The sequence below is a fragment of the Oryx dammah genome, unplaced genomic scaffold (genome assembly GCF_014754425.2).
Source record: "Oryx dammah isolate SB20612 unplaced genomic scaffold, SCBI_Odam_1.1 HiC_scaffold_11077, whole genome shotgun sequence".
Lineage (NCBI taxonomy): Eukaryota > Metazoa > Chordata > Mammalia > Artiodactyla > Bovidae > Oryx > Oryx dammah.
The window spans coordinates 841,648-867,009 of NW_024080471.1; the positions used below are offsets into that span (position 1 = coordinate 841,648).

General features: G+C 37.0%; 1 long non-coding RNA gene across 1 annotated transcript in view; it reads left to right on the forward strand.

Annotated features, from left to right (window-relative positions):
- LOC120860449 overlaps nt 1–9,375 on the forward strand; it is an 84,577-nt gene extending 75,202 nt beyond the window's left edge. The window contains exon 2 of the long non-coding RNA XR_005720326.1: nt 9,299–9,375. This is a non-coding gene — a long non-coding RNA (uncharacterized LOC120860449). The remainder of the gene's footprint in view (nt 1–9,298) is intronic.
- Nucleotides 9,376–25,362: the final 15,987 nt, after the last annotated feature.

A 25,362-nucleotide genomic window follows, 5' to 3' on the forward strand; every position in this document is an offset into this window, starting at 1 on the left:
GATGGGGAAACAGTGGAAACAGTGACAGACTTTATTTTGGGGGGCTCCAAAATCACTGCAGATGGTGACTGCAGCCATGAAATTGAAAGATGCTTGCTCCTTGGAAGAAAGGTTATGCCCAATCTAGACAGGATATTTAAAAGCAGAGATACTACTTTGCCAACAAACATCTGTCTAGTCAAAGCTATGGTTTCTCCAGTAGTCATGTATGGATGTGAGAGCTGGACTATAAAGTAAGCTGAGCGCTGAAGAATTGATGCTTTAACTGTGGTGTTGGAGAAGACTCTTGAGAGTCCCTTGGGCAGCCAAGAGATCCAAGCAGTGCATCCTAAAGGAAATCAGTCCTGAATGTTCATTGGAAGGACTGATGTTGAAGCTGAAACTCCAATATTTTGGCCACCTGATATGAAGAGCTGACTTGTTTGAAAGGACCCAGATGCTGGGAAAGATGGAAGGTGGGAGGAGAAGGGGATGACAGAGGGTGAGATGGTTGGATGGCATCACCAACTCAATGGACATGAGTTTGAGTAGGCTCTGGGAGTTGGTGATGGACAGGGAGGCCTGGCGTGCTGCAGTCCATGGGGTCGCAGAGTTGGACATGACTGAGCAACTGAACTTACCTCTTGGAAAGAAGTATTTTTTGTCTTTTTAGTGTGAAACTGAATACCCTTTTCAGGGTATTAAATATCATGATTAAAAGATCATGATTTGCAGTTTCTTAATGATTAAGATGTTCAGTGTCCCTTTGTGTGCTTATTTACTATCAATACTGTAAATCTGGACAGTATCCTCCCTGTCCATCACCTCCATACTGTCCTCCCTGTCCATCACCAACTTCCACACCTCTAGGATAGAATTTCTTAAGTTTTAAAAAAAATAATAACAACATACCCTAATCTTGGCACTCTCAAATCTGTTAAAGAATGTGTAGCTGTGGGGACATTCATACATTGCTTGTGGCACTGCCCTTCTAGAAAATGGTTTAGTAGCTTTTTTGTGAATTTAAATTTATCCTTACCATATTACCCAGCAATCTCACTCATGGGTATTTACCATAGAGAAATGAATTCTTACTTTCATAAAAACTTGTATAAAAGTTGTATAAAAATATTTAGGCAGCACTGTTTATGATCATCCCAACCTAGAAACAACCCACGCTTTCTTCAATAGGTAGGTGTCTAAACAAAGTATTTAAATTAATACAATGGAATATTACTCAGCATCAAGCAGAAGCAAACTATTGACATATGTAACAACATGGATAAACTTCACATGGATTATGCTAGGTGAACAAAGCTGATCTCAAAAAATTACATACTGTGTGATTGCTTTTTATGATGTTCTGGAAAAGGCAAAGCTATAGTGACAGAAAACAAATCAGTAGCTGCTGGGGTTACAAGGTCAGGGAAAGGTATGATTATAAGAAGCAGCACAAGATAATTTGGAGAATAATGAAACTGTCTGTTCTTATTGTGAACATTGTTATATGGTCAAGGCATGTGTTAAAGGGCTTCCCTGGTGGCTCAGATGGTAGAGAATCTTCCTGCAATGTGGGAGACACAGGTTCAATCCCTGGATCAGGAAGATACCCTGGAGAAGAGAATGGCTACTCCCTCTAATGTTAAAACTCATAGAACTGTATATACCTCAAAAAGAGGTGAATTTTAATGAGTGTGAATTATAGATAAATAATATTGATGAAGTTTGTCTTTACCAAGTAAGTAGAAGTGGTCCCCACACAGATTAGTTCCTTAATTGTAGGTATTTGCACATTATCTAGACCTAACAGTCTGACTTGTAATGCTGATTTAAGGCCTTTTAGAGGTAGAAACCAGGTTCTGGTCTTCTGTTGTTATATTTTTCATGGATAGATAACTTGAACATTCTGAAAAATTTTATATTCACATTGAATATTTCTTACTAGAGAAATAATAAGAATTCATCAATCTTGCCATGTATTTTATCATGGTAGAATAATTATTTGTTCCCCTTAAAATTTTTTATTTTATATTGGAGTATAGTTGATTACAGTGTTGGTTAGTTTCAGATGTACAGCAAAGTGATTTAGTTATGTGTATATAAATATCTATCCTTTTTCAGATTCTTTTCCCATAGAGGCTATTACTGAGTATTGAGTAGAGTTCCCTGAGCTATATAGTAGGTCGCTGTTGATTATTTTATAAATAGTAGCATGTATATGTTAATCACAAGCCTCCTAACTTATCCTTCCCCTTTTGGTTACTGTAAGGTTGTTATCTAAGTATGTTTCTGTTTTGTAATTAAGTTCATTTGTATTATATTTTTAGATTTCACATATAAATAATAGCATATGATATGTATCACACAGGTTGATTTGTGGATGTTGAAAAATCTTTCCATCCCTGTGGTAAATCCCACTTGTATGAACCTTTCATATATTATCGAATTTGGTTTGCTTGTATTTTGTTGAGGATTTTGGGGTCTATGTTCATCAGTGATACTGCCTGTAATTTTCTTTTTTGTGGTATCTTCGCTTGGGTTTGGTATCAGGGTGATTGTGGCCTCATACAATAAATTTCGAAGTTTTCCTTCCACTGCAGTTTTTTGGAAGAGTTTCAGAAGGATAGGTGTTAACTTTTCTCTAAATGTTTGGTGGAATTTTCCTGTAAAGCTATCTGGTTTTGGACTTTCATTTGTTGAGAGTTTCTTAATTACAGTTTCGATTTCAGTACTTGTGATTAGTCTGTTTATATTTTCTATTTCTTCCTGGTTCTGTCTTGGAAAATTGTACCTTTCTCAGAATGTATCTGTTTCTTCTAGATTATCCATTTTATTGGTATATAGTTGCTTGTAGAAGTCTCTTATGACCCTTTGTTTTCATGTTATAACTTCTTTTTCATTTCTAATTTTATTGATTTGAACACTTTTTTTTTTCCCCCCCTTGGGGCTTCCCTGGTGGTTCAGATGGTAAAGATACCACCTGCAGTGCAGGAGACCCAAGTCTGCCTAAAAGTTTATCAATTGTGTTTATCTTTCCAAAAAAAAAAAAAAAGATTTTAGTTTCTTTTATCTTTTCTTTGCATCTATTTCATTTATTTCAGCTCTAATCTGTATTATGTCTTTCCTTCTACTAACTTTGGGTTTTGTTTGTGCTTTCTCTAGTTGCCTCAGTTGTAACTTTTGGTTGTTTATTTGAAATTTTTCTTGTTTTATGAGGTAAAGTTGTACTGCCATAAACTTCCCTCTTAGAACTGTTCTTGCTGCATCCCATAGGTTTGGGACCATTGTGTTTTCATTGTCATTTGTCTCTAGGTATTTTTTATTTCCTCAATGACTTCTTCAGTGATCCATTGGTTTAGTGATGTACTATTTAGCCTCCATGTGTTTGTGATTTTGTGCAGTTTTTTTCTTGTAGATGATTTCTAATGTCATTGTGGAAAAGATCATTGGAAAAAATGCTTGCTGATATTTCAATTTTCTGATATTTACTGAGGCTTGCTTTGTGGTCCAGCATGTGATCTATCCTTGAGAATGTTCATTTGCACTTGGAAAGAATGTGTATTCTGCTTTTGGATGCAGTGCTCTATAAATATTAATTAAGTACATCTGGTCTATTAATTTTCTGTCTGGATAATCTGTCCATTGATTTAAGTGGGGCGTTAAAGTCCTCCACTATTACTGTGTTGTCAGTTTCTCCTTTTACAGCTATCAGCATTTGTGGTGCCCCTGTGTTGGGTGCATATATATTTATAATTGTTATGCCTTCTTCTTGGATTGATCCCTTGATTATTATGGAGTATCCTTCTTTGTCTCTTATAACAATATTTTAAAGTCTATTGTGTGTGATGTGATTATTGCTACTCCAGGTTTCGACTTGCATTTGCATGGAATACATTTTTCCCTTCTCCTTCCTTTCAGTCTACACATGTGCTCTGAAGTGGGTCTCTTGTAGACAGTGTATATATGTCTTGTTTTTGTATCCATTCAGCCAGTGTATGTCTTTTGGTTGGAGCATGTAATCCATTTACATTCAAGATAATTACTGATCTGAATGTTCTTGTTGCCATTTTGTTAATTTTTTTGGATTTATTTTCGTAGGTCTTTTTTCTTCCCCCTTCCTTTTGTTCTCTTCTCCTATGATTTTATGACTCTCTTTAGTGTTGTGTTTGGGTTCATGTTTCATTTTTGCATGTATATCTTACAGGTTTTTGAGTTGCAGTTAATATGTTTTCATTTGGCAGTGTGTATGTATATGTGTGTGTGTGTGTGTATGTATATATATATATATATATATATACACACACTCATACAAACACAAGATTGATTTAAGTTGCTGGTCTCTTTTTTTTTTTTAATTTGGTGGCTTTTTTTGTGTGTGTGTGTGTTTGAAAAGTTTAATTATTTTATTTTATTTTAATATAAATTTACTTATTTTAATTGTGGGTTAATTACTTTACAATATTGTATTGGTTTTGCCATATGTCAACATGAATCCGCCACAGGTATACACATGTTCCCCATCCTGAACCCCCCTCTGCCCTCCCTCCCCATACCATCCCTCTGGGTCTCTTAATTTAAAATTCATTCTCAATATCCAGAATTTGTACTTTGCTCACTGGTTTTGATGTCATATTTGTGTGTGGATGATTTCCTACTTTACTGCCAGTGAGATTTCCCATTTGTAATTTCTTGTTCCTAGTTGTGGCCTTTTCTTTTCCTCCTAGATATATTATTTTAGCATTTGTTGTAAAGATGGTTTGGTGGTGGTGAATTCTGTTAACTTTTGCTTGTCTGTAAATCTTTTGATTTCTGCATTGAATCTAAATGAGACCCTTGCTGGATAGAGGATTATTGGTTATAAGCTTTTCCCTTTCATTACTTTAGATATATAATGCCACTCTGCTGGCCTGCAGAGTTTCTACTGTAAAATCAGTTTGATAATCTTGTGAGGATTTCCTTGTATGGTTTTTGTTGCTTTTCCCTTGTTGCTTTTCATATTTTCTCTGTCTTTAATTTTTTAATCAATTTGATTAATATGTTTCTCATCATGTTCCTTCTTGGGTTTATCCTCTGTGGGACTCTCTGTGCTTTCTGGACCTGGGCGACTGTTTACTTTCCCATGTTAGGGAACTTGTCAGATATAATCTCTTCAAACATTTTCTCAGGTCCCTTCTCTTACCTCCTTCTGGAACCCATATCATGTGAATGTTTGTGCATTTAATGTTGTCCCGGGGAAATTTTAAACCGTGTTCATTTTTTTCTTTATTCTGTTGCACAGCAGTGATTTCCACTATCCTGTCTTCTTGCTCACTTATTGATTCTTCTGCCTCATTTATTCTGCTATTTATTTCTTCTAGTGTATTTTTCATTTCAATTATTACATTGTTTATCTCTGTTATTTGTTCTTTAGTTCTTTGAACTCTTTGTTCACCATTTTTTGTATCTTCTCAGCCTGTGTCTCTAAAAGAAAAAGATCTCTTTTCCTGAGATCTTGGATCATCTACTATCTTTCTCTGAATTATTTTTCATATAGATTGCCTAACTACACTTCACTTAGTTGTTCTTGTTCCTTCATCTGGAACATATTCCTCTTCCATCTTATTTTGTCTAACTTCCTGTATTTGTGGTCCCTGAGCAACTTCACTTTCACTTTTCACTTTCATGCATTGGAGAAGGAAATGGCAACCCACTCCAGTGTTCTTGCCTGGAGAGTCCCAGGGACAGGGGAGCCTGGTGGGCTGGTGTCTATGGGGTGGCACAGAGTCGGACACAATTGAAGTGACTTAGCAGTTACAGGTTGCTGTGGGCTCAGGAAGGTTTTAAACAGCCTATCTGCTGATGGGTGAGGCCGTGTGCCTGTCCTTTTGGTTGTTTGGTCCGAGGCATTGGTTGTTTGGTCAGCAATAGAACCTATAGACTGTTGTATGGGGCAAGGTCTTGGCATCAAAATAGCAGCCTCCAGGACAGCTCACATCAGTGAATACTTTCCAGTACCTCTGCCACCAGTGTCCCCTCTCCACAGTGAACCACCCCAAAGTGATCTCTCCAGGAGACCTTCCTTCAAGACCAGCTGGTACGTATGGTCCAGACTCCTGTGAAGTTACTGCTTTTCCCCCTGGGTCCCAGTGTGCATAAGACCTTGTATGTGCTCTTCAGGAATAGAGTTCCTGTTTCCCTCAGTCTTGTGGAGTTCCTGCAGTCAAGCCCTGTTAGCCTTCAAAGCCAAATGCTCTGGGGGCCCCTCCTCCCAATGTCAGACCCCCAGACTAGGGAGCCTGAGATGGGGCCCAGTACTCTCACTCCTGTGGGAGAACCTTTGCAATATAATTATTTTTCATTTTGTGGGCTGCCTGCCCGGTAGATATGGGATTTGATTGTATCATGAATGCTCCCCTTCTGCTGTCTTGTTGTGGTTTCCTCTTCATCTTTGGAAGTAGAATATCTTTTTTGGTAAGTTCCAGACATTTTTGTTGATGGTTATTCAGCAGATGGGCTTCCCAGGTGGCTAGTGATAAAGAACCTACCTACCAGTGCAGGAGATGTAAGAGAGATGTGTACAGTCCCTGGGACTGGGAGATCCCTTGAAGGAAGGCATGGAAATCCACTCCAATATTCTTATCTGGAGAATTCCATGGACAGAGGAGCCTGGAGGGTTATAGTTCGTAAGGTCGCAAAGAGTCAGACATGACTGAAGCAACTTAATACACACACATTTAGCAGTTAATTGTGATACTGTTGTTTTGTGAGATAAGATTCACTCAATCCTTCTACTCTGATCTTTTGCCCTCAAATCCAAAATAGAAGAGTTATTTGAAGTCCTTATATATCATTTTTAACAATTTTTAAATGTAATAATAATAATATCACAATGAAACAGCAGCAAAAACTGATATGTCTAGGGATAAACCTAACAAATGATGTACAAGATCATCTTGGAAAATATTGTAAATTATTATTGCAAGGCATAAAAAAAGACTTAAGTAGTTAAGACCATAGTCAATGAATTTTTCTTGTTCAATCTCTCAGTTGTGTCTGACTCTTTGCGACCCCATGGACTGCAGCATGCCAGGCCTCCTTGTCCTTCACCATCTCCTGGAGCTTGCTCAAACCCATGTCCATTGAGTCAGTGATGCCATCCAACCATCTTGTCCTCTGTCATCCCCTTCTCCTCATGCCTTCAATCTTTCAAGCATCAGGGTCTTTTATAATGAGTTGGCTCTTTGCATCACGTGGCCAAAGTACTGGAGCTTCAGCATCAGTCCTTCCAATGAATATTCAGGATTGATTTCCTTCAGGATGACTGGTTTGATCTCCTTGCAGTCCAAAGGACTCTCAAGAGTCTTATCCGTTACCACAGTTCAAAAACATCAATTCTTTGGCCCTCAGCCTTCTTTATGGTCCAACTCTCACATCCATAATGACTATAGGAAAAACCATAGCTTTAACTAGACGAACATTTGCCATTAAAGTAACGTCTCTGATTTTTTAATATGCTATCTAGGTTTGTCATAGCTTTTCTTTCAAGGAGCAAGTGTCTTTTAATTTCATAGCTGCATTCACCATATGCAGTGATTTTGTCAGTGAATAGGAAAACTCAATATCATAAATGTCACCTCACTGTGAATAATTTATGCATTCTAAATTTCAGTCATACCTGAACAGGTGTTTTAATTTTGTGAAATTTTATGAGATGATTGTAATATTCATTTCAATAGTAAAGAGCCAATTTGAGTTGAAGTGACTGTGAATAAGAAAGAAAAGGGGAATATGATGTGGCACACAGATCCCTCTGTAGGAATGAAGGGATTTATGCCCCAAATGACGAGTGCTGCCAACAGACTCTCCTTAGCTGTCAGCTGCCTTTGGACATTGCCCCAGTTGAGAAGAGTTTTCCAGCCCAAGGCCATGCCCCTTGTCCAGGGTGTTTTACTGATCAATGCTAGGGTATAAAGGCCACACCTTTGTCCCATCTCAGGACAATTCTGAGGTTCACTGAGACCTTCAGTAGGAATGGATCATAGCTCAACTTCTCCTTCTGCCCAGTTTAGCTTCCTTCCTTTCCCTTCCATGTGTTCTAACTCCAAGAGGAATCTGTGACAAAGCTCTTGCATGGTTATATCTAGCTCAGGGTTTTCCTTGCTTGTGGAATCTAACCAGTGACTGAGGACTTCTTCAGATATCAAACCCTGCTTATTATAAAGCTATCGTCCTTAATATAGCATGGTACTGGCTTCAGAATAAATGAATAGATATATGAAACAGAAAAAGAATACTTGGTATATGTGAGGAGTGACATTATATTGGGAAAAAATGCACTGTTTACCAATAGTTGCTCTGACAGTTGTCTAACAGGTGGGGGAAAAATAGGCCTTTTGCCAAAAAATTCCCACAATGAGTAAGTACATAAATATAAAGAACAAAAAAATAAAATTGTTAATAAAATGTGACAAGACAGGAAAGAAGTTCTTAAATACCTGTGGCAGATTCATGTTGATGTATGGCAAAACCAGTACAATATTGTAAAGTAATTAGCTTCCAATTAAAATAAATAAATTTAAATTAAAAAAAATAATATGCAAAGGTTGAAACTGTAAAAAAGAGATTGATAAATTTGATTACGTGTATATTTAAATTTTTCATTATATGTGTCAAACTTGGAGATGTATAATCCAAAGAATTGAACTTAGAATATGTAAAGAATTTCCACAAATTAGTAAGAGATACAAGCAACAAACAGTAAACTAGCAAAGGTGCAAAATGCAGATTTGCAGGGGAAGAACTGCAAATGGCCAAAAAACTGAAGAAAAGATGGTCAGACTCACTAATAATTAATGAAATACAAATCAGGAGATGCTATTTCTCATCCTTCAGAACTAGCAAAAATAAAGTGTAAATATAACAAATGTGGGGGGGAGATGTGAGAAAATAGCAACATCTTCTTTGAAGAGGCATTTGGTAATATCTTTCAAATTTTATTTCACATGTACATTTTTGAGAAACTCATGGAAATGTGCATATACTGACTTAATAGTGACCATGAGTTCTCTCTTATTTGTAATAGCAAATATTTGGAAGCAATCTGCGTGTCTGTACATAAGGGATGGGTGAACACTTGTATATACATATCATGAAATATTTATCATGTAGCAGTTAAATTGAGTTAAGCATGTTTACCTGCTTCAACAAAAATCTTGAAAATATATTATGGGATAAAAATTGTGTGTGGTAAAAATATTTAAATTTAAACTTGTTAAATATTGTATTGTTTACAATTTATGAAGAAACATGCAAGTGGTAAATATTCTTAACTGTGTTACAGAAGGAAACCATAACAGCTTCAGAAAGATTGCTGTCTTTGAGGAGAGCAGAGAATGAGATGGGAGAAGTCTTCAACTGTAAGTAACATTTCATTTTTTATGAGTGTATATATTTGACTGCGTTGGGTCTTGGGTAGTATGCAGGATCTTCATCGCAGCATGCAGGATCTTCTGTTACGGTGCACAGACACTAGTTGTGGTGTCTGGGCTCAGTGTTGCAGTGCACAGGCTCCAGTGCACGTGGACTTAGGTAGTTGTGGCAGCAGGCTCTCTGGTTGTGGTGTGTGCTCAAAGTGCATTGGCACATAGTTGCAGCGTGTGGGCTTAGTTTGTTCATGGTGTGTGGGATCTTTGTTTCCTGACCAGGGATAGAACCTGCATCTTTTGCATTGCAGGGCAGACTCTTGACCACTGGACTACCAAGTAAGTGCCAACATTTCACTTTTAATGGAAGAAAAAAAAAGCTTAAGTGAAAGTAATCTGAAAATGACAAAATGATATTAATTTTGGATTGTGGATATTCTGTGCATTTTTCTGCATGCCTAAAGTATTTTATTACATAAAGTTTTAAAAATTTATAAGACAAGTGATGTGTAGTAGAGGCCAGAAGTGAGCAAGTCTTGAATGGATTTTGTAATAATTTAAAAAATATCCTTTGAGTTTTGAAAATACTTTGAGGAAATTTTTGTTTGTTTTAATGTAAAATTTATAAAATGTGAAATTTACCTTTGTAATAATTTTAAAGAATGTTCTTATGACTTTTAGTTTATTGATAATGTTGTGCAACTATCACTAATATCTAATTTCATGCTTTCTGTCACCTTTTGCGGAATCTTGCAAGGAACCAGAAGTCCTGATTAGCAGTAGCAGCTGGAGATAAATGACCAAAATATTAATATTAAGTGATTTTATATGGATTCATAGAGAGAGACTTGTGAGTGTTCAACTTACATGTTTAAATTGCTGTATAAGTAGAAACTTAGGGTCTTAATACTTCCTTTACAGAAAAGAAGAGCTGTTAGCAACTTTCAGAGTTACTCAGTAATGCCTTTTCCTGGATAGTAACTTCACCCTCAACTCTGTGTGATTTTATCCTTCTTGTGGCACTGCCCAAAACAGAAAAACATGACTTCTGTCTAAGCCTTCAATGGATATCCTCTCTTGCCTTCCCAGACTTAGGAGAAGACGTCTCCTTGTGTTGGAAGACTTAGGAGCTGCTATAGACTGAATGTTGTGTTTCCCATCAAGGTTCATGTTTTGAAATCCTGATCCACAGTGTAATAGTATTTGGAGGTGGAGCCTTGAGGAAGTGATTAGGTCATGAAGACAATGCCTTTGCAAATGAGATTAATGCCCCCTATAAAAGAGGTTCTGGAGAGTTCCCGTGTCCCTTCCGCCATGTTAGGACACAGAAGACAGCTGTCTATAAAACAGAAAGTGGGCTCTCACCAAATACTTAATCAGTTATCACCTAGATATTGAACTTCCTGCCTCCTGAACTGTGAGAAATATTTTTTATTGTTTATAAGCCACCCAGTCTGTGGATAGTCCACTGTTATCACCCAGTGGATTAGGACAGAAACCCTTCTTCTGATATTTGCAGCACAATGTGTGTATTTATTTCCATGATAACAACTACTCTTAGTTTTGTTATTACTTACAACAGTCAGCCTATCACCTCAGGAGGCTCTTGAATCCTGTGATCATATTGTTTTACCTTTGAATCCTCAAAACTTAGCATCATTTCTGAAACTTAGTAGATGTTCAAGTAAATGTCACTTGAATGAGTGGCTTCAGTGGATGCAGTATCTGTGACTCATTTCAAGTCTGTGCAAATCCAACAACAGACATTAGTCAGAGTTCCCATTTTTGATTAGCTATTGAAAGTGGGACAGTTGATCTATGATTTAGCATACCTCCAGTAAGCAAGCCCAAGAGAATAATGTTAAAAACCTGCCCTCCTGCAAGAGTCTGCTTGATCAAGGACCTTGTTTTAGTGGTTGATTTCCACAGTTAAGTTGTTTCTCACAATCTCATGTTGGGTGTCCCTTCACATGATTTGTTGATTTTTAGCAAAACTGAAGAAAGAATAAGAATTCTTTAGAATTTTATATGTTGTCCCATAATGCATTCTTAATACTGAGGAACATACAAATCCAGGCTAAAATTCTTCTATTTGGCTCTGGAAGACTGAAAGCAGATTACTGTAGTGATCAGAAGTTTGGCTTGCAATCAGATGGATTGTGCGTCCTATCTGTACTCTGTTACTTTCTATCTAGAAGTCACTAGGCAAATTACTTTACTTCTCTAAGACTCAATTTTCTTATCTGCAAAGTGGATATAATAATAAAAATGAATAATAAAAAATGAACTTCATAAATTTTCTGTGAATGTTAAATGAAGTAATACATATGAGAAGCAGTAAGCATGTGTAGTAAGTGTTCCCTTAATATCAGTGATTGTTATCTGGAACTTTGAGTGATAGATAGTTTTTGGTCATGGAAAGAGTCTCTAAGGAACCTCTACGGTTGTGTACAATACAGAAGAATGTAATGTGAATAAGTTCAAGGAATTCAGGATTCAAAATTCAATTTTACTTGAAAGACCTTGGGCAATTCACTTAATCCTCATGTGTCCTCAGTATTGTTAAAAATATTGTCTTAGCCTTTTTCACATCTCTCTTGCTATGTATTTTCTGTTTTTTCCCCCTCTTTATACAGACTTCCTTGAGAAAAGGAATCTGTTGATACTTTTTGACACCTTAGTCAAGAATTGCTTCTCTCCACAGAAATTTACTTTCCAGTGTAATCATTCAGTAAGTTCTGATAAGCTATATATCTACTAAAGGAATATTACTTATTAAGAACTGATGATGGAAGAGGAGTTTTGAAATGGGTGGAGATTTCCAGTGACTCTGAAATACTTTTATATGTTTATATTTTCTTCTGCTTCTATATAAAGCTGGAAAAGAAAAAAAGAAAAATAGGCAAACAAAAATCTCATGCTACCCTTTGATTTGGAGTTGCTTGACAAACAATTTTAGTTTCTAAAGCACTTGAAAGTCTTTTTTTTTTTTTTGGTAAAATTTTCAGTCTGGCAACAAGCAGAGCAAGATGAACATCTCTTAATCTTTCTTTCCAGGACAGCTCTGTCATCTTGTTTCTACATATCTGCTTTGTCATTGTATATTCACAGAAAATATTTGGCCCTCTAGGACTCTGGAGACGTTCTAGAATGAATGTGCTCAGAATTAGGGCTCAATCTGAGCCCCACAGCTGATTGGAAGCCTCTGTTCCCATATCTATAACAGTAAGAGAGTGAACTCGGTCCTGAATTGCAAATAGAATTTATTTTGCAGTCCTACTTTGAGTATTTGGTACTGAGCTGAGACAGTGAAGATAAAACCTGATGCATTGGGAGAGTGTTTTGTGATAAATTAACCATAAGCATGGGATGGAGGAAAGAAAGCCCTTATGCCAAATCTTGCTATCCCTAGACCACAAAATCACTAAGGCCTTTCTAGTTCTAGCATCACATCAGGCTGTGACTAATTCTCTACTTGCTCTTAATAAGATGTGAAGTGTCTGCCCTCCAAACAGTTCAGTCACCTGCTGTAAGTGACTAGAATGCCATTTACATGCACTGCATGTGTTATTACCCATTCCTTTCCTAAAGACTTTGAGGTACCATAAATACTTTTTTAAAGCTAAAAGAAAGAATTCATAAAAAGAAAAGGGAATGGAAAATGAGAATAAATATATGAAAAATAGGAAGTATAAGAACAAGTATGAAATTCAAGGTTTAATTTCAATCTCCCTAACTTTATTCTCTAATACTCTATTCTCTCTTTCTATTTAATGCCCATAGACGGTGGCACAGAAGAAGGAATCACATTGGTCTGGTGGTAATATGGGAAACTCTGGACATTTTTCAGATTTTCTCATGAAAATGTCTGGTAGAATCCTGAGATTTTTTTGAGGATTCAGCATGATGTGAGAAATGCTTTTGCAGTCTTACTGAGTCAGACTTAAGCAATCAAAATGATTGCTCTATTTAAAATTCATCAACAGTAATGAGCTCTTGCGTCATTTTGCAAAGATGAGATTTGAGTCTCATGTGAAGTCTTTTAAAACCTCATTGCTATCTACAGTGCCCTTGGCTGCAGTTACCCAAGGCATAGTAAATGCATCAGCATGGCCAAGTTGGGGCAGGGTAAAGAGTCACCTGTTTTAAGACTACAGTCTTATGACTAGGATGATATTTTCCCTCTTCTGTTTTGCATTGAGGATATATAAAAATAATGATATTGGCATGATTATAAATGATATATTTCTTGAAGCTACTCTTGAGCCTTTCCGCAAGATGGATTTTCAAAGTCTTTCATATATTATTTATATATTTAAACAAAAATGTGATTAGGGTTATTTCTTTTCCCAAAATGCTATAGAATTTTTTCCTAAGTGATTTCTGTACTCTTGCCCTCTCTTCTATTTAGTATTGTCAGGTTACTCTTTTTTAAAAGAAAAAAAAAAATATTGAGAAGGCTTCTGGTTCTGGCAAAGTAGTAATACGAATTAAATTTATCCTCTTGCCTGAAACAATAACAACAAAAAATCAATGTAAATTAAGAAATGATTTTTAAGGTGTATATTATGCAATGAAAGGCAGTGATCTCAGAGAGATGGCAAACAAATGAGGGAACCCTAGGATTGCCAAAATTTGTGGCTTGAGTTTCCAGACCATTGCACACTGAGGAGAAACACAGGCAGAGGCTGCAAAACTGAAGTTGAGCTGGAACTGAGAATATGGAGAGACCAAGACACTGAGTTTGCAGGCAGGATGCTGGAGAGGAGAGGTCTGCCAAGAGAGAGTTCTCTCTAGAGAACTAGAGGGTCCTCCTCAACTATTCAGTCACATAATGATCAGGGAATGTATGTGCAGAAACTGTTTGAGTACAAAGAAAGAAATACTCAAAAAGACCAGAGACAACATCACTCAGATCCCATATGGGGCCAGAACTAGCGGGATAAACTAGGGAATAGGACTAGACCCAACCCCTACTGGAGAGGAAAAACGTGTAATTCATGAACCGTTTGGATAGAATGCTGAGAATAGTCTTGCTTCAGCAGTGGAGAATAATTAGACCTAGACAAAACATTGCTCAAGTCTTGCCTGATAAATCTTGTAAGCAGTGACAGAAGGGATAAAACTATTGCCAAATTACTTAACTGTGTCCCAGAACAAAACCCAAGAATAGTTATAAGAATACAAAAATATCCAGCACCCAACAAAGTAAAACACAGTATCCTGCATTGGATTCATGTCAATGTATGGCAAAACCAATATAGTATTGTAAAGTAAAATAAAGTATAAATAAAATTTTAAAAAATTGCCAAGCATGCAAAGAAACAGGAAAACCTATAATAAGGAGGAAAACTAATCAGCCAAAACTGACCCAGGACTGACAGAGATGTTAAAATTAAATGACAAGGGCATTGGAAAATCATTATACTCTATTTCATATGTTCAGAAAGCTAGAGTAAAAACTGAACATGCTAAATAGAGAGGTAAAAGTATAGAAAAAGAGCCATGTTGAACTTTTAGAGACAAAAACATAAATCCTAGAAATAAAACCTAGATGAAAAAAGCATTAATGGGATTATAGCAGATTAAACATCATAGAAGTTTTGTGAACTTGAATACACACAGTAAACACTATCCAAAATCTAACACAGAGAAAAAAAAAACTAGCTAAAAAATTACAAAGAACATAAAAATCAGTAAACTATGGTACAACTTCAAGTGACTTAATGTATGCATAATTGGAGTTCCCAAGAAAGAGGAAACTAGAAAAAGATAAATGGTGAACAAAAAGTTTTCAAATTTATGAAAACTGTAAACCTTCACAAAACTCAAAATCCCAAGAATTAAGAAAGGGAAAGAATACTACCCCAGTGTACATCATAACCAAATTGCCCAAAACTGGTGATAGTGAGAAAAGTTTATAAGCAGCTGGAGAAAAGTGTTACATTGTATACAGAGGAATGCAGATAATGATGACAGCAGCTTTCTTGTAAAAAAAAGAAAAAAACAAAGCTAACAATGAAAGCAACATTTAAAAGTTTCTGAAAGAGCAAAAAACTATCTAGAATTCCATACCCAGTGAAAATATCTTTCCAAAAGAATGTTACACAAAGGCTTTTTCCAACATCCAAAAACTGAAATAACTCATTGGCAGTAATTTACAAGAATGTTTTAAGAAGCTCTTGAGGCCAGAGAAAAATGACACGAGTTGGAAATCGGGATCTATACAAAGACCATAAAGATCTTTTTATTGTTTAAATACATTTAAAAGACAATTGAGTACATAATTAAAAACAGTAACACAGAGATATAGAGTTTATAAGATATGTAGAAGTAAAATGTATGACTGTAATAGCACAAAGACTAATAGGGAAGAAGTGGAAGTAAACTGTTATGAGGTCCTTATAATACCATTTGGAATGATACATTATCACCTGCTGATAAACTGGGGTAAATTAAACATGTATACTATAAATCCTAAAGCATCCCTTAAATAACAGAACAAAGAATAAGAATTGTTAGCAAATAAGCACACATGCAAATTAACAAAGGAAATAAAATGGATTCATAGAAAATACCCTGGTTATCCAGAAGAAGGCAGAAAACGAGGCAAAAGGAAACGGAGAACATGTAGGACAAAGAGAAGTTAAATAGGAGGTTGATTTAAATCTAACCATATTAATAATGTGAACCATGTATAAATAATCTAAATACCTCGGTTAAAAGACAGAGATTGTCCCAAGTATATGATGCATATAAAGAACTTACTTGTAATGTAAAGACACAAACAAGTTGAAAGTATGGAAAAAGGAATGCCATACTAACAGTGTCATTTCATAATGATAAGTATATCACCCATGGCTGGTGGTAATGTTAAATGGCAGCAGTCTCTTTGGAAAACAGCTTGGAGGTTCTTTATAAATTTAAGCATAGACCTGCCATATGACCCAGGCCTTTCACTCCTTGGTATTTATACTCAAGAGAAATTAAAGTATATGTCTATATAAAGACTTTATACAGATGTGCATAACAGCTGTATTTGTAACAGCCCCAAGCTGTCAGCCCAAACGTTCATCCATAGGTGAATGGAAAAACTAAATATATTATATCCATAATGAAATAGTATTTAGTAATAAAAGGAATGGATTCTTGATGCAAGCAACAGTGTGAAAGAATCTCAAAATAATTGCTCAGCTTAGACACCAGATAAAAAAGAAGAAACAAACTACTGTGTAATTCTATTAAATAAAATCCTAGAAATGCAAACTAACATGTATTGACAGAAAGCAGATCACTGGGTGCCACGTGGGTGAGCAGGAGGCGGGTATTGTGGGCAGGGGTGAGAGAGATGAAAAAGGGTCAGTAGGGGTCTTTTGAGAGTGGTGTATTATGTTCAATAACTTTAGTGTAATGATGGAGTCATAGGTCATATTTAACATGTGGACACATGTCATATGTCAAAACTTATAAAATTGAACCCTTTAAATACATGCAGTTTATTGTGCATCAGTAAAAACTCTTTGTACATCAATAAATGTACAAAGCTGGAATCAATTGGATTCCAAGCTAGAATCAAGATAGCAGGGAGAAATATCAATAACCTCAGATATGCAGATGACACCACCCTTATGGCAGAAGGCAAAGAAGAACTAAAGAAACTCTTTATGAAAGTGAAAGAGGAAAGTGAAAAAGTTGGCTTAAAACTCAACATCCAGAAAACTAAGATCATGGCATCTGGTCCCATCACTTCATGGCAAATAGATGGGGAAACAGTGACAGACTTTATTTTCTTGGGCTCCAAAATCACTGCAGATGGTGACTGCAGCCATGAAATTAAAAGACGCTTACTCCTTGGAAGAAAAGCTATAAACAACCTAGACAGCATATTAAAAAGCAGAGACATTGCTTTGCCAACAAAGGTCTGTCTAGTCAAAGCTATGGCTTTCCCAGTAGTCATGTATGAATGTGAGAGTTGGACTATAAAGAAAGCTGAGCACTGAAGAATTGATGCTTTTGAACTGTGGTGTTGGAGAAGACTCTTGAGAGTCCCTTGGACTGCAAGGAGATCCATCCAGTCCATCCTAAAGGACATCAGTCCTGAATATTCATTAGGACTGATGCTGAAGCTGAAATTTTAATACTTTGGCCACCTGATGCAAAGAACTGACTCACTGGAAAAGACCCTGATGCTGGGGAAAATTGAAGGCAGGAGAAGGGGATGACAGATGATGAGATGACTGGATGGCATCACCGACTCAGTGGACATGAGTTTGAGCAAGCTCTGGGAGTTGGTGATGGACAGGGAAGGCTGGTGTGCTGCAGTCCATGGGATCACAAAGAGTTGGACATGACTAAGTGACTGAACTGAACTGAAGGTGTTCAGAAACAACTGGAATGCAATAGTATGCACAGAAGATTTCACCTGGGAGTGAGAAGAATGCAAATATTTTATCACTTTCTCCTATCTACTTTATACCTTAAACCTTAGCATTTTATTTTATCAGCAGAACAGTTAACTTGATAACTGTCTACGAAACAGAAAGGTGCTGACTAGGAACCTTGATTGGACTCATGTTAGCTAAACATGTATGTGCATGCCAAGTCACTTCAGTCATGTCCAACTCCTTGCAACCCCATGGACTGTAGCCCACCAGGCTCCTCTGTCCATGGGATTCTCCAAGCAAGAATACTGGAATGAGTTGTCATGCCCTCCTCCAGGGGGATTTACAGGCAGGTTCTTTGCCACTAGCGCCAGAAGCCCCACTGAGTACTTTTCCCAAAATAATCACTACCATGTTGACTTTAAGTATCTTCCAGTACAATTATAATTTTTCCTCAATTTCAAAAAGCTTAAAACCTTATTCAGAATCTCCTAATCCGCTAAAGAAAATATTCCGACTCTTTGTGGCACAAGTATAAATGCAGACACAGGCTCACAGAGCTTGAAGGAGCCTCAGAAATAATCTGAATTATCTTTTATAAAAGAAAGAGATTGAGGATCAGAACAAATGAATGACCACTTTTGAAGTCACACAGCTAATTGAGATTGCAACCTATGTGTCCTGATTCCCTAAGTAGGAGTTCAGTATTTCACAAATCAGAGTGCTTTAAGGTAGAAGCCATTTAATAAATACGTGTTAAAATCAGAATGAATATTGCAGATTGAACTGGTGACCTGACAGTGTCCGATTTTAAGATATGCTGAATTATCAGAAAAGGAAAACCAACATCTCATGCCATCTTACTACAATAACACACTTTCCACATTAACACACTTCCCTTTTTGGAAAAGGACTCAGTAGGAAGAGATTACACTGCCCTTACCCTTTTTGGTCATTTCTGCTCTATTATATTTAAGGCATAACCCTTTTATTTGGGTTTATAGAAAACATGGGCCAGGTCGAAGCCTCCCATTATTTTCACCCCCTTTCCTATGTTTTCTTAATTTTGCATTGCACTTGATTTTTGTCTATATATTTTTATTAAATTTCTGTTAATAACCTTTCCAGGCATCCTGGAAACATTCATTCAGTCTTCTCAAGTCCTAAGTTATTTAAGGCATAAGTTATGCATAAGCACAAGAGAGAGAGAAAAAAAAGGACTAGCACACAGCCACTGACCCATCAGAAAGGGTGGAGAGAAAGATCTTTGCGTGAATGTTAAAACTAATATCAATAGAGAAGACGCCACAATATACTGGTGCAACACATCTTACCATGAGTGCGCACACAGAAAATTTCTCAATTCTTTTTCCTCCTACTTCTCTACTGTTTTGTATGAAAGTGAAAGTGAAGTTGCTCAGTCGTGTCCGACTCTTTGCAACCCCATCGACTGTAGCCTATCAGGCTCCTCAGTCCATGGAATTTTCCAGGCAAGAGTACTGGAGTGGGTAGCCATTTCCTTCTCCACGGGATCTTCCCAACCTGGAGATTGAACCCCGGTCTCCTGCATTGCAGGCAAACGCTTTACCGTCTGAGCTACCAGGGAAGCTCAACATACTGTTTTGTATGACTATCCCATTAACTTAGTATTAAAGAGAAAATGCTAATTCTTTGTGGCCCAATTTAAGTCTAGAATATAATCTTCTGATATTTTCTGTATAGTTTCCAAAAATTCTGACTGCATCCATAGAGATTGAGAATAGTAGATGACAAAAGGAGGCTGGTCTTCAAGGAAGTTTAATTGAAGGATAATACCATGTAGTCTGCAAAATAATTGGAGCACAATTTACCATTATGATACAGTGGTTCTCAAATTGTGGAGTATGTAAGAGTCACTGGGTATTCCCTGACTTTTCTGATTTAGTAGGTCAGGAGTGGAGCCCCACAATTTCTACTTTTTAACAAGTTTTACAAGTAATTTTGTTTCTAGTGGATTTATGTTGATAAAAATTGTTCAGCCTCTTTCCTTTTCTGGTTTCTACCTAAACTTTGGTTAAAATTACAGTTATACAACTCACTAGCTGGAAGTCCTTAGAAAAGTAACATGACCTTTCAGTGTCTTGACTTTGAGAATAATTCAGGGTTTTGCAAGGATTGATAAAATAATATTTGTGAAGTGCCTGGTACATGGTAGACATTTAAATAATGTTAAATTCTTTCCCCAAATAAATATCATGTTCCTTCTTAATCTGAGCCTAAACTGGAATGTATTTCTCCTTTAATTCCTAACCTGATTATAAACAACTCCACTGTTTCAGATCATGAAAAAAATCACATACCTCAACTCAAATGACAGATTGCCAATCCCAGAAACATTTTTGCTATGTTTGAATGACTCAGGCAGGACAGAACATTAATGCATGCATATAGTTATCCATGTCACAAAAGCCAAAAGATTTAGATTTTTAAACTTACTCAAGTGAAAAACAGTCAAACATACCACCAACCAAACTTACCACCATGCATTGGGTCCTACTTTGCAAACTGAGAAAAATTGCTTTAAGGATGAGTAAGAAAATACAGAGCATGTCTGCTCACAAGCAAATGTTCAAGATAAACCCTTGTCCTTTTTTTTCAAAATGTGTTCTAGTTCCTCAGCCTCTTGTCTTCTTATTTATCCAATGACCTTAGATACAGCAAGGTGCTTTGACACATCCAAAAGTTAAACACAAGCCCGATGCACACCCAGAAGCCCAGAGGAATATTTTTCAAAATGAGAACTATGTTTGGGCCAATAGTCAGTAAGGGCAAGGAAGAACTCAGCAGCTCAAAGGAACATGCAGAACTCAACACTCTGAGGCTGATGAAATGTTCTCTCCTTATTCATCAGGGCTGGATCGGTGCCAGCTGATGTTATCAACAAAACTTGACCCCATCCTTTCCAGATACAACCTTAGTCTTAAGGATCTTTTTCCATCTTACAGATTCCACCAAAGTCATCCTAGGCCATATGCTTAAAAAGTCAATCCCCTCCTCCAGCACTGCTCCACAAAACATGGAGGAAATTGTGTTAGGTTTGTACTTCTGTTCAAAGAGCTAGAAATACAAACTTGTGTTTTAAATGTTTAGTTTTTAAATAAAAAATTATACAGATGCAAAGTTCTAAAAGTCAAATAGTGCTAGTAGCTTTTACTAAAACAAAACAGATTAAAAAAAATAGCTGCTCCCCTCCGTCCCCCGCCACCAGCAACATTTACCCTGTTCTCCAAAGGCAACTCCTTTCAAGTATGTTACCTGTTTCATCTGGTATTTATGTCCATTTTTTAAAGAACTAACTTAAAAAACTGGAAATAGAACTGCCATACAACACAGCAATCCCACTGCTGGGCATACACGCCGAGGAAACCAGAATTGAAAGAGACATGTGTACCCCAGTGTTCATCGCAGCACTGTTTACAATAGCCAGGACATGGAAGCAACTTAGATGTCCATCAGCAGATGAATAGATAAGAAAGCTGTGGTACATATACACAATGGAATATTACTCAGTTATTAAAAAGAATGCATTTGAATCAGTTCTAACGAGGTGGATGAAACTGGAGCCTATTATACAGAGTGAAGTAAGTCAGAAAGAAAAAAAAATCAATACAGTATATTAACACATATATATGGAATTTAGAAAGATGGTAACGATGACCCTATATGCAAGACAACAAAAGAGACACAGATGTAAAGAACAGACTTTTGGACGCTGTGGGAAAAGGTGAGGGTGAGATGATTTGAGAGAATAGCATTGAAACATGTATATTACCATATGTGAAATAGATTGCCAGTCCAGGTTTGATGCATGAGACAGAGTGCCCAGGGCCGGTGCACTGAGATGACCCTGAGGGATGGGATGGGGAGGGAGGTGGGAGGGGGGTTCAGGATGGGGGACACCTGTACACCTGTGGCTGATTCATGTCAATGTATGGCAAAAACCACCACAATATTGTAATTAGCCTCCAATTAAAATAAATTTAAAAAAAAGATAATCAAAAGAAAACAAAAGGTTAACTTTAGGTTAGTGTAATTATATAAATATAATTCATTACTGTTCCAAGTCATGATATTATTTTCTTTCCCTGAACATAATTTTTGTTTTTCCTAGAGTTATTCATTGCATCTTTTAAAAGAATTTACTTGATTTTCTCTGTGTTTACACTTAATGTCTTTCTACATCCTCTGGCAGCCAGCAATTCAATAGAATTGCTCACAAACACAACCTGTCCGATAATTTCTTATTTCCACTTTTTCTAGACTTTCCTCCTAAAGTCAATTTAGGCCTCCTATTTCAATTTGAACAGCTTTCCTGGAAGGGAAACTTCACAGCTCTTATTCTTTGTAATTCCCTTGGCTTGAATCCTGTAACCAGGATACATGGCTTTTTTTTTTTTTTTTTGCTTATGCTTGAGGAGAAAATGGTAACTCATTTTTTAAATTAAAAATTATCAAATTATTGCAAATTATTTTTATAACATTTTTGAAAGTTGCTTTACATTCACCTCTTTAAAAATATTGACTGTATTCTCTGTGTTGTACGTCTTTGAGCCTATCTTACACCCAGTAGTTTTTCCCTGCCAGTCCCCCACCCTCCCCACTGGTAACCACTAATTTGTTCTCTGTGCCTATGAGTCAGCTGCTTTTTGTTATATTCACTAGTTTGTTGTATTGTTTAAATTCCACATATAAGTCCTATCACACAGTATTTTTCTTTCTCTGACTTATTTCACTTAGCATAGTGCCCTCCAAGTGTATCCATGTTGCTGCAGAAGAAAGAATTTTGCTCTTTTTAATGGCTGGATAGTATTCCATTTTGTGTGATATAAAGAAGGTTATACCACAACTCCTTTATCCATTCATCTGTTGATGGACACTTAGGTTGTTTCCATATTTTGGCAATTGTAAATAATGCTGCTATGAACATTGGGGTTCATGTATGTTTTCAAATTAGTGTTTTGAGTTTTGTTTTTTGTGTATACACACACACACACACTCAGGAGCAGAATTGCTTTGTCATATAGTTGTTCTATTTTCAGTTTTTTGAGAAGCCTCCATACTGTTTTCCATCATGGCTACTGAAATTTTTTTTGTTTTACTTTTTTCTTTTGGTGCAGACTAACTCATTTTTAATAGCCTGATTTTAAGATCAACTCTAAAGGATCCCTGATTTTAAAAAATTGCTCCATTTATATTTTAGTGATACCCCCAAATAGAAAATTAAGCCAATTTACACATTACTCCTAATTGTGGTAACTGTTATGGTCTCCCCCCAAAAATCAAGATCAAAACTATCTGGTAGAGCAAACTAAAATTGTGATACGTTTTCCAGAATAGAGAGCCCAAACCTGGGATGTTATCCATGGAGAAGTCTTCAAAATTTGTATTTTCCCCTCAGATTCTACAATTTTCCTTATAGCATATTGTCATCTGATTCTGGCAATGCACTATAATTGAATGCCATGTACAAGCAACAGGAAAAATCAATTCACTGACCATGAAAAAAGAGAAATGAGCTACAGACTCACTAGGGAAGTTTATAAAGCTTCTCTGTAGGGTTGAGTTATTGGTTTTTATTCTGAAGCAGCAGCACTGAAGCACAAAAAATGCCAGTAATTGGGGTCAATGTTCAGTCAGACCCCCCCGCCACCAAAGGATCTTCAGCCAACTCTGTTAGAATAAAACTTCAACTTCAAATAAGCCTGTGATGCCTCTAACTTTTCCATTAGGAAAAGTTAATGAGTTTCTTTTGACAAGAATGTTACAAAGGTGTGATTCTCAGAAATGAAAGTCTAGATACCTCAGACTCCATGTGTGTAAAAAAAAGATACTCTTGAAAGGAGACAAAATATACATTAATTTCAATGCTTTTTTTCCCCCTCTGTATAAAACCCTTAGGTTCAGTAGCAAAGAAACTGTGTTGAAATGAATAGAAATAAAATGACTGTTTCCTACCAAGAGAAGCACAGTAGTCAAGGACTAATTTCACTTCCTCTTGCAGAGAAGGAGGCTGTAGGCTGCTAAACGGGAAATCAGGCCATTGGAGCTTTGCACTGCTGCTTACGGGGAAGTGTGTCCTTCCTGTGTGACCTAGGAAGACACCAAAAAGGCAGAAGGAACACTGACTTTTCTGAGAACATTGGCACATGGCCTGAATACGAGTCCCTCACAGGTTACATGTTTGTTCCTCAGGTCTAATATGCACCTGCCTATAAACCACACTTCCTTAAAGCTATCAATTACTTTTAGCTCTTCCAAGTGTCAGTTTTCCTAAACAGAAAATAACAGTAGTGTTGCATTCAGAAGCTGTTCTGAGAATTGAAATCTTACAGACAATCAAGTTATATTTACAAAGGTTTGGTGGTGTCTTGGAGAAGGCAGTGGCACCCCACTCCAGTACTCTTGCTTGGAAAATCCCATGGACGGAGGAGCCTGGAAGGCTGCAGTCCATGGGGTCGCTGAGGGTCAGACACGACTGAGTGACTTCACTTTCACTTTTCACTTTCATGCATTGGAGAAGGAAATGGCAACCCACTCCAATGTTCTTGCCTGGAGAATCCCAGGGACAGGGGAACCTGGTGGGCTGCTGTCTATGGGGTCCCACAGAGTCAGACACGACTGAAGTGATTTAGCAGCAGCAGGTGGTGTCTTAAAAATTTAGGCCACAAACATATGAGTGTTTCAACAGTCCTCTACACTCCTGAAAATATATCCCAAAGTTGATGTGAAAACATCAAGGTTGATATTTGTTGACTTTGTATCCCTCTAAATCTTCAGTGACCTCCTCCCTCTACCATGAAACCTTTGGCCATTCCAACTCCACCGATTTCTCATTTCTAAATTTCTGCAGCATTTAGTTCCTACCTACATATACACTTCCCAGGTGGCGTTAGTGGTAAAGAACCCACCTACCAATCCAGGAGATATGAGAGACATGGGTTTGATCTCTGGGTCAGGAAGATTCTCTGGAGGAGGGCATGGCAACCCACTCCAGTATTCTTGCCTGGAGAATTCCTTTGACAGAGGAGCTTGTTATGGACTATAACAGTCCGTAAGGTTGCAGAAAATCAGACACAACTGAAGCGACTTAGAACTCACATGCACACATATACTCACCACTTAGAGCCTTTGGCTATTTTTAAATTTAACTTATATGCAGAATACATCATGAGAAACGCTGGACTGGAAGAAACACAAGCTGGAATCAAGATTGCCAGGAGAAATATCAATAACTTCAGATATGCAGATGACACCACCCTTATGGCAGAAAGTGAAGAGGAACTCAAAAGCCTCTTGATGAAAGTGAAAGTAGAGAGTGAAAAAGTTGGCTTAAAGCTCAACATTCAGAAAATGAAGATCATGGCATCCAGTCCCATCACTTCATGGCAAAAAGACAGGGAAACAGTGGAAACACTGTCAGACTTTAGTTTTGGGGGCTCCAAAATCACTGCAGATGGTGATTGCAGCCATGAAATTAAAAGACGCCTTCTCCTTGGAAGAAAAGTTATGACCAACCGAGATAGCATATTCAAAAGCAGAGACATTACTTTGCTGACTAAGGT